At 43.1% G+C, this 12,590-nt stretch overlaps 1 long non-coding RNA gene across 1 annotated transcript; it reads left to right on the top strand.

The window, feature by feature from the left end:
• Positions 1–1,934: 1,934 nt before the first annotated feature.
• Positions 1,935–11,912, top strand: LOC121822114 (uncharacterized). The gene is made up of 3 exons (XR_013044173.1): positions 1,935–5,657; positions 9,281–9,335; positions 9,728–11,912. It is a non-coding gene; the product is annotated as an uncharacterized LOC121822114 (long non-coding RNA).
• Positions 11,913–12,590: the final 678 nt, after the last annotated feature.

Below are 12,590 nucleotides of genomic sequence, written 5' to 3'. Positions count from 1 at the left end.
GAATTCAAGAAGCTGCTCCTAAGTACTCATTTCTCTTCTGATGACAAATCTTGAGGTTTTTTTTTTTTTTTTGGCAAGCCATCTTTTCCTCATGAGTGTGCTTCAAAGAGAGAAGGAATGTATGAGACAGGGCTGTATCATACTCATATTTCATATACAGTGATTTGCTCTGTAACTCAAACTGGGTTAATGAGATTCCACCTTTGGTTCATAAACTGGTCCTTTTTCTGGGTTTGCTAAATCTGAGGATGCTGGTGATCATGTTTGTTAATGTGTAGAAAGGATCTGCTGGGAATCAAGTATGGACAAATCAGAACTAAACTATGAAGGCTCATCTGCTGACCATGTCTGATCACTAGGAACCAGCTAGGTTTTGAGTCAGTGTATTCCCTTTATTGACCAAATCATCTCATGATGAGTCCTTAATGAAACATGGTCAAATCTGACTAAACACAGTAAGAGCTTCAAGGTTAGCCCTGCATGGAGAACAAGCAGAATTTCTACCAAGAAACACAACCGGAAACACTTATTTCCCAATATGATTCTTTATAAATATGAACTATATGATACCTGTCTGATGTTGTCATTGGATTAGGACCTATACTAGACCGATTTTCAGTTTCTTTCAAAACCATATCTGAAGCTGTGGTTATCTGTAAGCAACCACTGTTCCGTGAATACAACACCAGTGAAAATGTATTCAGGACCAAACACCAGTGAAGATGTATGCAGGACTAAAAAAGCAGAAATGCTGTTAACATTTGTACCCATGGCTATCAGTTTCTAAGAGTTTTTCCTTTGGGCATACATAATAAAACATAAACGATGTTTTATTTAACTTAAAAATTGGTCTTTAGTTACATATGAAGATTAAGGTAGGACCCATGTTGAAATGTCATAAAAGGTAAAGACAAAATTTAGCATAAGTATCAAAGTTGGGAAAGTTTTGAGTTCTGTTCCAAAGGTCCTTGCACTTAAGTATGAGTGTAATGAAAGGAGCCCTTGAATATTTCAGATGAAAACATGTCTAGACAATTATGAGGGCAACAGTACTCAGAAGAAAGGAGAGACAGAAGCCAGGGGAATCAGTGATTGGATGTCAGAACACACTCCAAAAATGGAATCATGTGAGAATGCTGAGTGCTTGTGAGAAAACTCCAAGAAAACGAGACAATAATCTGTGACCTCAGTTTCTTCAAAACACAGAACTGTTTTTGGAAAGTGTTTTCTTGCTCCTCCCAGGTGTAGCAGACAGGAGTGAGTTGACTTCAACTGTTGTTATTCATGTGCCTCTCTGGAAAAACATGGTTTTGCCATGTGCAGCTGGTCCTTGTGATTGAACACCTTATTCATGTGATTCTTCTCTGTCAGCTTGTAAATTGTCTGATGCTCTGAATAAAGTTGGCTATTGCATGAGACTTTGAGGCCCTGTCCTCTCACATGCATGCGGCCAGCTACAGCTGTAGACAATTTGACAACTGCAAGATTTAAGTTTGAGATTAGAAGGTGAGAGTAGGAGAGATGGAAAGAAAATGAATGGAGAAAGAATCCATGAAGGAGGAGAGGAGAGTGGGCCTGCCCAAAACACAAGTATCGAAAGGGAGAAGTGTCAACGTTAACTAACAACCGTAACAAGGAAAGACAAATTGGCTTAGGGACCTGCTCTGCTGGGGTGAGAAGTTGTAGGAAAGAGAGCGAGTTTAGTTTTGCTGTTTAACCTTCTGGAGCTTGAGTTGTTTATGTAAAATGGAAACTATGAATTGACCCCGATCTTGAAAACTGCCCTCCCCCATGCTCTACTTACAAAGATGAATGTGAAAATAATTTCAGGAACAATGATGTTTGTGCGTACACACACGCAATAACAATAATAAAGAAAAGAAGCCCTCAACTTGAGAGTGTGTGTGTGTGTGGGGGGGGCATGAGAAGAATGGGAGAGAGGGTAAAAGTGATGTAATTCTATTTCAAATAAAAACATATTAAAAAAAACAGTAATGTCATCCACATCCAAAGAAATAATGGGTCATTAAAATTGGGATATTTTAGGAAAGAAAATAACCACTCATTGAGACAACACTTGACGGGTGATCAAATGCATTGTTTTAGTAGCAAGAGACTTGAGCAGATATGGGTGAGTACATATGCCCTGAGCTATGTGAATCTGATAAACTTTATAGTCCATTTTAACTTTATGCTCATCAAATCAACCTTTTAAGTGTAATTTTGATCTCCCTATAGTTTCTACGCCAGAAGGAAATGCCTTATTATTAGGTCCGCTTATATTATCTGTCACTGGCTTGTGGCTCCTGAGTGTTCATGGTGTTAAGAAATCATCTTCTCAGTCTTGGGACAAAGACAAGATGTTTTTTTCTGTCTGTGAGGAGGAAGGACAGTCATTGCATGGTGGTTATATGCCAAGGTGTGGATTCCTGGAAAGACCGCCTGGTGAATAGATGGCTGACTTTCCTCTTGTATGTCCCCACTTTTCTACGAACTCTTCTCGAGTACACTGTGTAAGTTAGACCATAAGAGGCAACCAAGAATCCAGTGCTTTGTCAGTTGTTCTGCGGGATTCACAGCTGGAACTCCCTTCTACTTAAGGAACCCGGGGCATCACTCAAATTCTATATACTTCTTTTGACTTGAAGGTGTTGTGTGTGTGTGTGATCATAAAATTTGTCTTATAAAAGAAAATAAAACAGAGGACAAGAGAGTTAATGTCCTGCCCAGAAGCTTGCTTGCATTTGGACATACTTTTTCCCAGGCAATTTCATTTTTACTTTTTAACTGTATGCACTTAAAACACTCTCTTATATGCCTTCCACTTCCATTATTGATTAGAAGTAGCCATTTATGATAGAGAAGGGAAAGAAGTCATGAAAGTAGGTACAGTTTGTTAAAGTGTGCCCAACTCTGGAATTGGAATCAGTCACTCTATCATGATTGGTACAACAGTAAACTTACATCTTGACCTTAATCACCATTAAATTTAGTGTGCTATACTTCTGCACATAAATGTATTTTAGATCTGCATGACTCAAACCAGTAACATAGAATAGGAAGAAACTCTCAGCTGCCTGGAAAACTGAGCTGTATGCCCTAAGCAGACAGTATCTGGTTAAAAATGGTGGCCTCCCCTCAGTCCACACTGCCTTCTCCCGCTGTGTAGCCAATACACTCTTGATGTGACTGACCACAACTCTTGCTCTAGAGAAGGGCTCTCTCTGCTTAGCCTAAGGTAATTGTGGAGGTCACATCAATTCTTTGTGTGAATTGCCATAGCAACCAATTCAGTAATGAGCCTCTAAACTAGCAGGCCCTCACATTGCCTTGCTTAGGCTGCCTGTAGAGAAGTACATTGCCTGTGTTGCCTCTGGAGTCTGAGGCAATCAGCAAGTCACCCATGTACTGTAACAGACTGACATTTGGGTGGACATGTCTGCACTTCCCCAAGTCCTCACGGAGGGCTTCACTGAAGATAGAGGGGGAGTTCTTGAATCCTTGGGGAAGCCTTAGCCAGGTCAGTTGTCCATTGAACCTGTCATCTGATCCGAGCATTCCAAGGCAAGTGGTGCTGACTGGCTGGTGCCAAGGGCAAGCTGAAGAAGGCATCCTTGAGGTTTAGCACTGTATAGATGACCCGTTCAGGTGGCAGGGTGCTAAGAAGGGTGTATGGGTTGGGGACAGTGGGATAAATGTCCTCTACCTGCTTGTTTACTTCTCTGAGCTCCTGTACATGCCAATAGTCGGTGGAGTTGGGCTTTTTGACTGGCAGCAGGGGTGTATCCCAGGTGGACTGGCAGGGGACAAGGATGCCTACATCCCTCAGGTGTCTGATGTCGGGAGCAATCCCTTGCTTAGTGCCTCTGGGCATTGGGTATTGTCTGGTGTGGGCTGGTATAGCCTTGGCCTTCAGTTGTACCACCACAGGAGGCCGGTGTTTAGCCAGTCCTGACCCACCAATCTCTGCCCAGGCTTGGGGAATTTCCTGGAGTCATTGTAGCAAGCTCCTTGCCTCCCCATCAATAGGCTGTTAGCACATCAATGTCCAGGAGTTTCATGTGTGATCTAAAGCGTGGGACACCAGCCAGGCCTTCACTGGAGTCACAGGCAGAGGGCATAGAGTGCCAAGCAGAGGCTGTGCAGTAAGGTTGAGCATTTGCAGCAGTCAACATGAGCTGGAGAGACTGACAGAACAGAGTCCTGAAGAATGAAACTCTAGTGAGCGTATAGAGGAAGCACTGGAATTAGTGAAGGAGCCACTAGGGGGTCAGGGAGAGAGGCAGGATATTGCTGTGTCACTGTGCCTAGTGACAAAGTGTACCTGTGAAGAGTTGGCAATCTACGCTGTCACAGGATCCAGAGACGAGATGAGGTTAGAAATTTGGTGGCAACTGATGACTTGTGAAAAAGAACAGAAGCACAGTAAGGGGCCCGGATACTAAAAGATCCGTGACAAACATTGGATAAACACAGGTTCCTGAGACAGTGGCTCAGCAAAATAGGGGACCACGGTGATATATACAGAGTGTTTACAATACAAAATTCATTTGTTTGTTCTGTTTTTTCTGCTTCTGCTTCTATTTGCTCTATAGAAAAACAGCAACAACAACAACAACAATAATAATAATAATTGAATAATAATAAAATCCTGGACTAGGGATATGGCATACTGGAGAGAATTTGTGTAGCATATGTGAGATCCTGGGGTCAGTCCCCTGCCAGACACACACACACACACACACACACACACACACACGCACGCACGCACGCACGCGCACACACACACACACACACACACACACACACACACACACACTCCACATCTCTGGGGATCCCAAGTATTTTCTGTGTTGATTACAAATGCTTGGTTGTCAAGCAGTGACTGCGGGGGGGGGGGGGGGGGGTTGAGGAAGGCACAGGTTGAGGCGGAGAAGTCTTGTGTGGAGAGCTGACTAGAAACTGAGTACTTTCCGTAGCTTGTGAAGGCTATGTCCATCATGGCAGGCTACCTCCATCATGGCAGAGCTAGTCCTTGGCCTAGGAAGTTAGGAATCCCATCTGTCCTGGTTTGCTTCCTGTTCTGTGATAGAACACTGGCCCATGCCAAAGTGGGGGAGGAAGGAGTTTGTTTGTACAGTTGTTGAAGGAAGCCAAGGCAGGAACCTGAGGGCAGGAACCGAATCAGAGGCCATGCAAGAGTGCGTCTTACTGCCTCGCTTCATTTGGCTGGCTCAGTCAGCTGTCTTACATAGCCCAGGCCCATCTGCCCACGGACCGGATGGTGCTCATGAATCAGTTAGCAACCAAGAAAATGCCCTATAAACACAGACAGGCAAATCTGATGGAGGCAATTCCTGGATTGGGATTCCCTCTTCTCAGAAATACTTAGTCTTATGTCAAGTTGACAAAACTACGACACCGTTTTCCCAGCACACCGAGGAAAGGCCGTCCTTTTAGGACCTGGCGTCACTCACTACATTCTCATAGCTTGTTCTACAGGGGCATCTTCAGACTTCAGGGAGCAGCATAGTCACAGAACTGAAAATGCCGGGATTGGCAGAGCTCTGACGAACTTTAAACACACCAGGAGTAGTTGGATTCAAGACGAGCCTCCCAACAAGAACAAAGCAAAGTGCCATCGAGAAATTCTCACTGTGAGTGTTTAGTCTGATTTTTTTTTCCTTTGGGCATTACTTGCATAATTACTCACATCCCCCTCCACTAGGGTCTGGTTTTCTTCTTGCTTTTGTGGCTAATTTTATATCCATGGGTTTTTTTCTTTCAAACATAGGTCTGCTACACTTGCTTGGGATTCTATGTATCACCAAATGTCAGTTCTGCCTCTTTGAGCCTGCCATCTGTCAGTCACCTTTATCAGTTTCAAGTGTTCACGAACATTGCCTTGAGACATTCTCAGAGCCGACCTTTGGAGTTTATTCTCATCACTGAAAAAGTTGCTATAGTTATTTTGTAGTTCATTCATTCCATAAACATTTATTATGTACCTACTGTGTGCAGGAACTGTGCTAAGTTCTGGGGTAGCTATTGACAAGAAGGCATATTAGTTATTTTTACTGTCATGTGTCCAGATACTTGACAGAAGCAGAGAGGGTTGATCGTGGCTCCTCGTTTCAGAGGTATCAAGCCACCATGGTGGGAGGGTATGGCAGGGAAGAGCATAACACAGAAGCTCATGTCGCGGTGATGAAGAAGGAGAGAACGGGGCGGGGGGAACGGACATGTGGGTGCTGCTCTGGTCTCCTCTTTCGGTTGGTTCAGGCTTCCAGACTATGGATGGTACCATCCATGTTCATAGTGGGTCTTCCCCTCAATCAATCTCTAGAAGTCACAGACACACCCATCTCCCAGGCCATTCAAAATCCATCCACGTTGCCAATGAAGACGAACCATTACAGATGTGCACCGTCTGCTCCTTTGGTATTGTTTCCATTGCTTCCAGAGCCCAGCAGGCCTTTGGCTCCTTCCCTTATCTCTTTTTGTGTCCTGCCCGTGAGGTGAGTGTCATTGGTCTGTCACACTCTCTCAGGATGATGTCCTGCCCTGCCAAAGCATTGGGGTCAATTCACCAAGGACTAGACCCTCTGATAGTATAAGCCAACATAAAATGTGTCTCTTTTCAAGCTTATTGTCTCGGGTATGTTGTTAGAGAGATGGAAATCTGACACACACATCCCTGTTGAAGGCTCCATGGACTTGTATACTTTCTTGCCGGAGGTTGCAGAAGAGGCACTAAATCCAGGCTGGGGATGCACAGGGTGATGAGGTCTGAGGGCAGCACCTTCTGGTTCCTTTGCTGATGTCTTTGGTGCTGTCCCCACGAGCTTCCTCTTAGCCCGTTAGGACCCTGTTCTCCAAACCCTATCACTAAATGTACATTCCCATAGAATGAGTTCTTTCCCTGAAAATCCTTTTATGTTCCCCGCTGCATATGGTTTCTTTGCTTTCCTGCTCCTTCTGCCCTCCGGATACCTGAAGACATCGCGAGCTCCTCCTAAATATCTCCAGGGTCAAGTCAGAGCACGTGCCACAGATCAATTTGATGTTATCCACGAAGTACGTATACTCATAAGAGAGAGAATTAATCTAGGCCCTCGTCAAGGACCTCACACAGTAAGGAGGAAGAAAAAGAATGAGGGGAGGAAAAGAGAAGGAAATGAAAGATGACGACTGGAATACATTCTGTACAGCGAGCTCTAGGAGTACATAAAAAGCATTAATAATTGAAAATAGAGGAATGTATGGAAATAATGGTCTGTTGTTATTACATGATTTGAATACATTTTTTTTACAAGAGTTTATGTTACCCAGGTAGCATAACCTCTATTTTAGAAGTGATGAAGAGAAGCACGACCATTAATTTTCAGAAGGCGCAATATAGCTGGAATACATAACACGATCTTAAAAGCAGCGTTCCAAGGACAGTATGAAAGCCCAATATTTAAACATACTCACTTTGTAATTCCAGGGGTAGAGATGGCATTTCTTCAGTTATTTCAGATACCTAGGTTGAGCCAAACTCACATCAACCATTTCTTACAATCCGTGTGAGAAAATAACAACACAGGAATTGCTTATCCCGAGTGTAAGAAGCCGCAGTATCAGCAGGAAAGTCTGACTGCGGCAGGCTTTTCACACCCCAGAGAGGCAGAGCCTCACGCTGCGAGCCGCGGAGGCCCCGCTGGGAAAGGGCGAGCGCTGGCTGGGTTGCTCCTGTAGCTGGGCTCTCTGCATTTTATGGCTCAGCAATAAGCGGGGGAATACGTGAAATGAGGACAGGTCTATTAAAGGTATCGTGTAGCTTTTGGTTGCACATATTTAAACTGCTTATAAACAGGTCAGACCTTCTGTCTTTCATACGTGTTTAATCAGTTACAAAGGTGTCCTTCCGCTTTGCAAAACAGTATAACTCGGAGGCTGATCTTGGTGTTCCAACCCCAAAGGGGGCGGGAGATGTCAGATCCACGGTTATAAGGAGTCTCATGCATATGGAACGATGTCTTGTGGGTGGGAAGAAACAGATCTGGAGAGGCTATTTCTTCCCAGCTGAAATCTTACAGTAAATTTAATTGCACGCCCTTAAGCAAAGGCCTCCGGTCCAGCTAGACAGGGAAAAGTTTCCTCAGAAAGGGACGTTTATGGACTGCTCGGCTACGCTCTCTCCAGGGAGACCTGCTTTAACGGTTCCCGTTAGGTGCTTCCCCTTTGGGGAGACTCCGATCCGGACGAAGTGAGTGAGCAGGGGACAGGACAGGGATCTCTGACAATGGAGCTGTGCCCAAACTAGAATGCACAACGGGTACTAGCCACGCCGCCTCTCTCAGTTGTGGTAACACAACTTCCGTCTTGAACTAGAGCCGAGAGACAAGAAGCGCGCGGACTCTAAGAGATCGGATCAGGCAAAGTGGGTGCACTGTGTAAGATCTGGACAGGAGTTTGACTCCTCCTTCATTTGACTTACTTTAGGGGAAAGCAAGCACTGTTTTTGTGTTCAGACCCTCCGTAAGCACCTGCAGGCTTGTGTTCGCCACCGTCACCACCGGGGCGGAGTGTTTCTTTCCTCCTGGATCCAAACACCACTCATGCTGATGTTTGTGGATCCAGATAGACAAACGCTCTGATTGGCAGAGCATAGGCTGTGACTCTTTCTGTCAATCACAGTAGCCAAGCCCTCTCTCACTCGTGGTCTGAGAATGAGTGCGGGCTCTATGAACCCCAAGATTAAAAACAAGACCAGAACACCGACGTGAGTTGGAAGACGATCTTTGCTTTTGGGCAGAATGACTCAATCTCACAGGAAAATAGTACATATTTTAAGAGTAGCCCAATTAAAATGCCAATGAATTTCCTCCTAGAGTATGACAAATTTAGTTTGAAGATAATTTGAAAAAAAAAGAAACTAACTTTTCACCACCAACAAAGAAAGGATAGTGTGGTTCTCAACCTTCCTAATGCTGCCACCCTTTAATACAATTTTATGTTGTGGTGGCCTCAACCCTAAAATTATTTCATAACTGTAATTTTGTTACTGGAAATAGAATGGAATTTCATAATGGAAATATCTGGTATGCGACCCCAAGGGGCTTGCGACCTACAGGTTGATAACCACTGCGCTAAATGAAGAGCTATGGAAGAAATTGTGCTTTATTCTGCTACTGTTTTTAATATCCTATGCATGATTTATTATCATATACATATCTTATTTACATATATTATTATTGATTTTTCTCTAGGTATTTCTTTTTTTTTTTTTTTCTAGGCTGGGATTTAAGGCTTGTGCCACCACCGCCCGGCGAGGATATTTCTTTAGACAGGTATGTAGGTATTGGATATGTGCATCTTCTAAACAATTCCCTATCTTATGTGCTGGTGTGTGTGTGTGTGTGTGTGTGTGTGTGTGTGTGTGTGTGTGGTGTGCTCGTGTGTATGTGTGTGTGTGTGGTGTGCTCGTGTGTATGTGTGTGTGTGTGTGTGTGTGTATGTGTGTGTGTGTGTGTGTGTGTGTGTGTGTGTGTGTGTATGTGTAGTTTCGTCCTCATCCTGTAACCCCCACTTCCATTTCACCTGTGGCAATCCTAGTGCCTTGGCTTCCTCTATGCTAAGATGATCGGTCTGAGCCACCATGCCTGGCTTTCTGTTTTTTAAATATTAGAAGTTTAAAATTTCAGTTACAATGTGATTTATTACACGTTTTCTTCTGTATCAGTTTTTCCATGTGCAGATTATACAGTCGTCAGAAGTACCGGACGTGACTGAACCCACTCGACAGAATGAGAGTTGTGTCTACTCAGCACGGAAGGCAAGTCTAAGGCAAGCTTTGTGATGTTGTTAATTGGCTGGGGCCGCTGATGTCCTGTCCAGCTTCGTCGGTCCTCTCAGGCCATGCGTTCTCTGCCCATGCTTCTCATCTTGCTCCTGTAACATCCTTTTGGGATTGATAAGTCCCTGTATCTATCCTTGAATACTTCGGAAAAGTTCTCGGACTCCGAGCTCTCTGAAAACGCACATTTGATTGAGTTTTCTGTTTTAAGCGTTTAGCACAGTGCTTGGCAAATAGGAGCCCTTCTGTTCCTCCGGAGCCTTCATCAATTATAGTTTATAGCTTTAACTATCCCTGACCTTATTTGCATAGCTCTGCTCAAAGTTCCGTACTGCAGCTTCTAATGTATGTTTGGAAATCGTATTGCCAGATGGTCCCAACAGAAATACCAGGATCATTTGAGAAAAAGATGACCATAAGCCAAAAATACACTTGCCAGGAACAGTTGTTTTGATGACAATCCACATTATATCTTACAATTTACATTATATAGTTTTAAGTAAAAATTGATTGTTTCAAGAGCACCCTTTTGTCCCTACTGAATACTATATTCAAAAGAGCACGACTTGGGAGTTAACATCTACTGAGCTGTGTTAATTGGTTTGTGTATTAACTATGACCACCACTGACGTCGTCGTCATCGGGGAGCTACTTTGAAGTTCATTTTAGGATACTTTTCTGAGACTTATGTAAGTCAGGACAGGGTTTTACCACCGAATTCATATTTTCCAGTGAATTTTAATGCTTACATATCTTTATATGTATGTTAGCTAATAATAAATGCATTGCTCCCGACTCCTGGGGCTTAAGGCACAGTTAGCATGCCTTACCTCTTCTGGGTGCTGGCTGTTCTTTTTGTGAATCAGGAAGAGGCGTGGCCGAGGCTCTGCACCAGGACGCTCATGCCTTGGAGTCTCTTGTCCACTGGACCAGCAGCCATCAGCCATGTGAAGATTTACCACGCTGGGCCAGCCACCTGCATGGTGGCCCACTCACCGTGTTCTTGACAATCCAATTAGGCAATCATTATTATTTAATTTGCAGATCAGAAACTGAAAAGGAGTTTGCGCAGGTCATTACTCCAAGGAAGCTTAAGCTTGAATTGAAGCAATTAACTCTGAAGTGTGTGTTTCCTGTTCTTTGTGTATGAGACAGGGGCTTGCTATGTAATCTAGGCCAAACTTGAACTCATTATACTGCTGGCCTCATACTTACGCTTAAGTCTGGGATTTCGGGTATGTGTTTGTACTCTTAAAATTAAACTAATTTTAATTTTATTTTCTATTTATTCAAATAAAATGCTTTTTCCTGAGTTTTTCATATATATTTTTTAATTTTAGTATTACTATTTTTAGGGGTTAATTTTTAAGTTGCATTTTTTATTTTGGGGTGTGTGTATGTTAGGGTGCACACGTGGAGGTCAGAGGACAACCTGCCGGTGTTCTCTCCTTCTCCCACGTGGGTCCTGGAAATCAAACGCAAGTTGTCCTGCCTGTGAGCAGGTTCCTTGATCCTCTGAGCCGTTATACTGGCCCTCCATCTTCATCTTATTACTTTAAAGTGTTATTTCACTTTAAAGTGTGTGTGTGTGTGTGCGCGCGCGCGTGCGTTCATACTTGTCTGTGTGTGCAACATGTGTACAGTGGCAGTGAGGGTCAGAACAGAGCACTGTTTCCCCTGAACTGGAATTCCAGGCACGTGTGAACCCTGGTTCCCCCTCCAGAGCAGCAAGTGCTCTTCACTGCCGAGTTAGTTCTCTCTCCAGCCTTTGTTTCATTATTTTTGAGTGTAGAATCAAGTAGACAGACTAACTTTATCAGACGACACGCACTCAACCCTCAACTACCGATTCGTGCTTCTTCCCGTCTCCTCCATCTTTGTCTCCTTTATTATTTTGAAGGAAATCTCAGACATACAATTTTACCTGTGAATATTTAAGTATGACTCTCTAAAGATAAGGCCTTTTAAAATGTAAATACCATCAAGCAAAAATTACTTTTTGTCATCAATATATTAACCTTCAACTTTCCATTATTTCATGTATGTGCATTAAAAGATCTTGATTTGAATTATGACTTGATGTCACTCCTATGATTAGTTAGTTTTTGATTTTATTTGAATGGATGCTTTTCCTCCTCCCCTTCCTTCCTCCATGGTCCGAGAACACGGATTTCCAGGGTTTGTTTGCCCTGAACATAGCCTCACCGTATCTCCTTGTCCTTATCTTTTTGAAAACTGACCTCCATGATTTTATCCACTTGTGGTGGCTTTTTGTAATACTGATTTTTAAGAAATTTAAAGCCTTTAATGGTCAAAAAAACCCTTATTTTCTGATACATTGTTACAAATATGTTGTCCAGTTTATTGTTCATTTCTTAATATTTTGGGGTTTTTTGACACAAAAGTTAAACATTTATGTCCATTCAAGTTTATTAAATTTCTCTGCTATAAATTTTGGATTTGATACCTTGATTGGAAGAGCTGTTCGTCTGCCCATATTAGTTAAAACGATCATATATTTCTAATATTGTTATTGTTTAATTATTTTCGTCTTTCATTGATTTTATTTCACTATATCCAGTTATATTTTTTCTAACACTTGACAATAATTCTTCTGTCTTCCTTAAAGACCTGAAAACGCCGGTTTGTCACGCTGTGACGTCCCACCGGGCCCCGTCCTCCTGTCATTTGTTGTAGCATGGGGACACAAATGACAAACACGCTTTTGTTTTAAAACAAACCAAAAAAT

The sequence above is a fragment of the Peromyscus maniculatus genome, chromosome 13 (assembly GCF_049852395.1).
Source record: "Peromyscus maniculatus bairdii isolate BWxNUB_F1_BW_parent chromosome 13, HU_Pman_BW_mat_3.1, whole genome shotgun sequence".
Taxonomy (NCBI): domain Eukaryota; kingdom Metazoa; phylum Chordata; class Mammalia; order Rodentia; family Cricetidae; genus Peromyscus; species Peromyscus maniculatus.
This window is presented reverse-complemented; position numbering and strand designations above follow the sequence as displayed.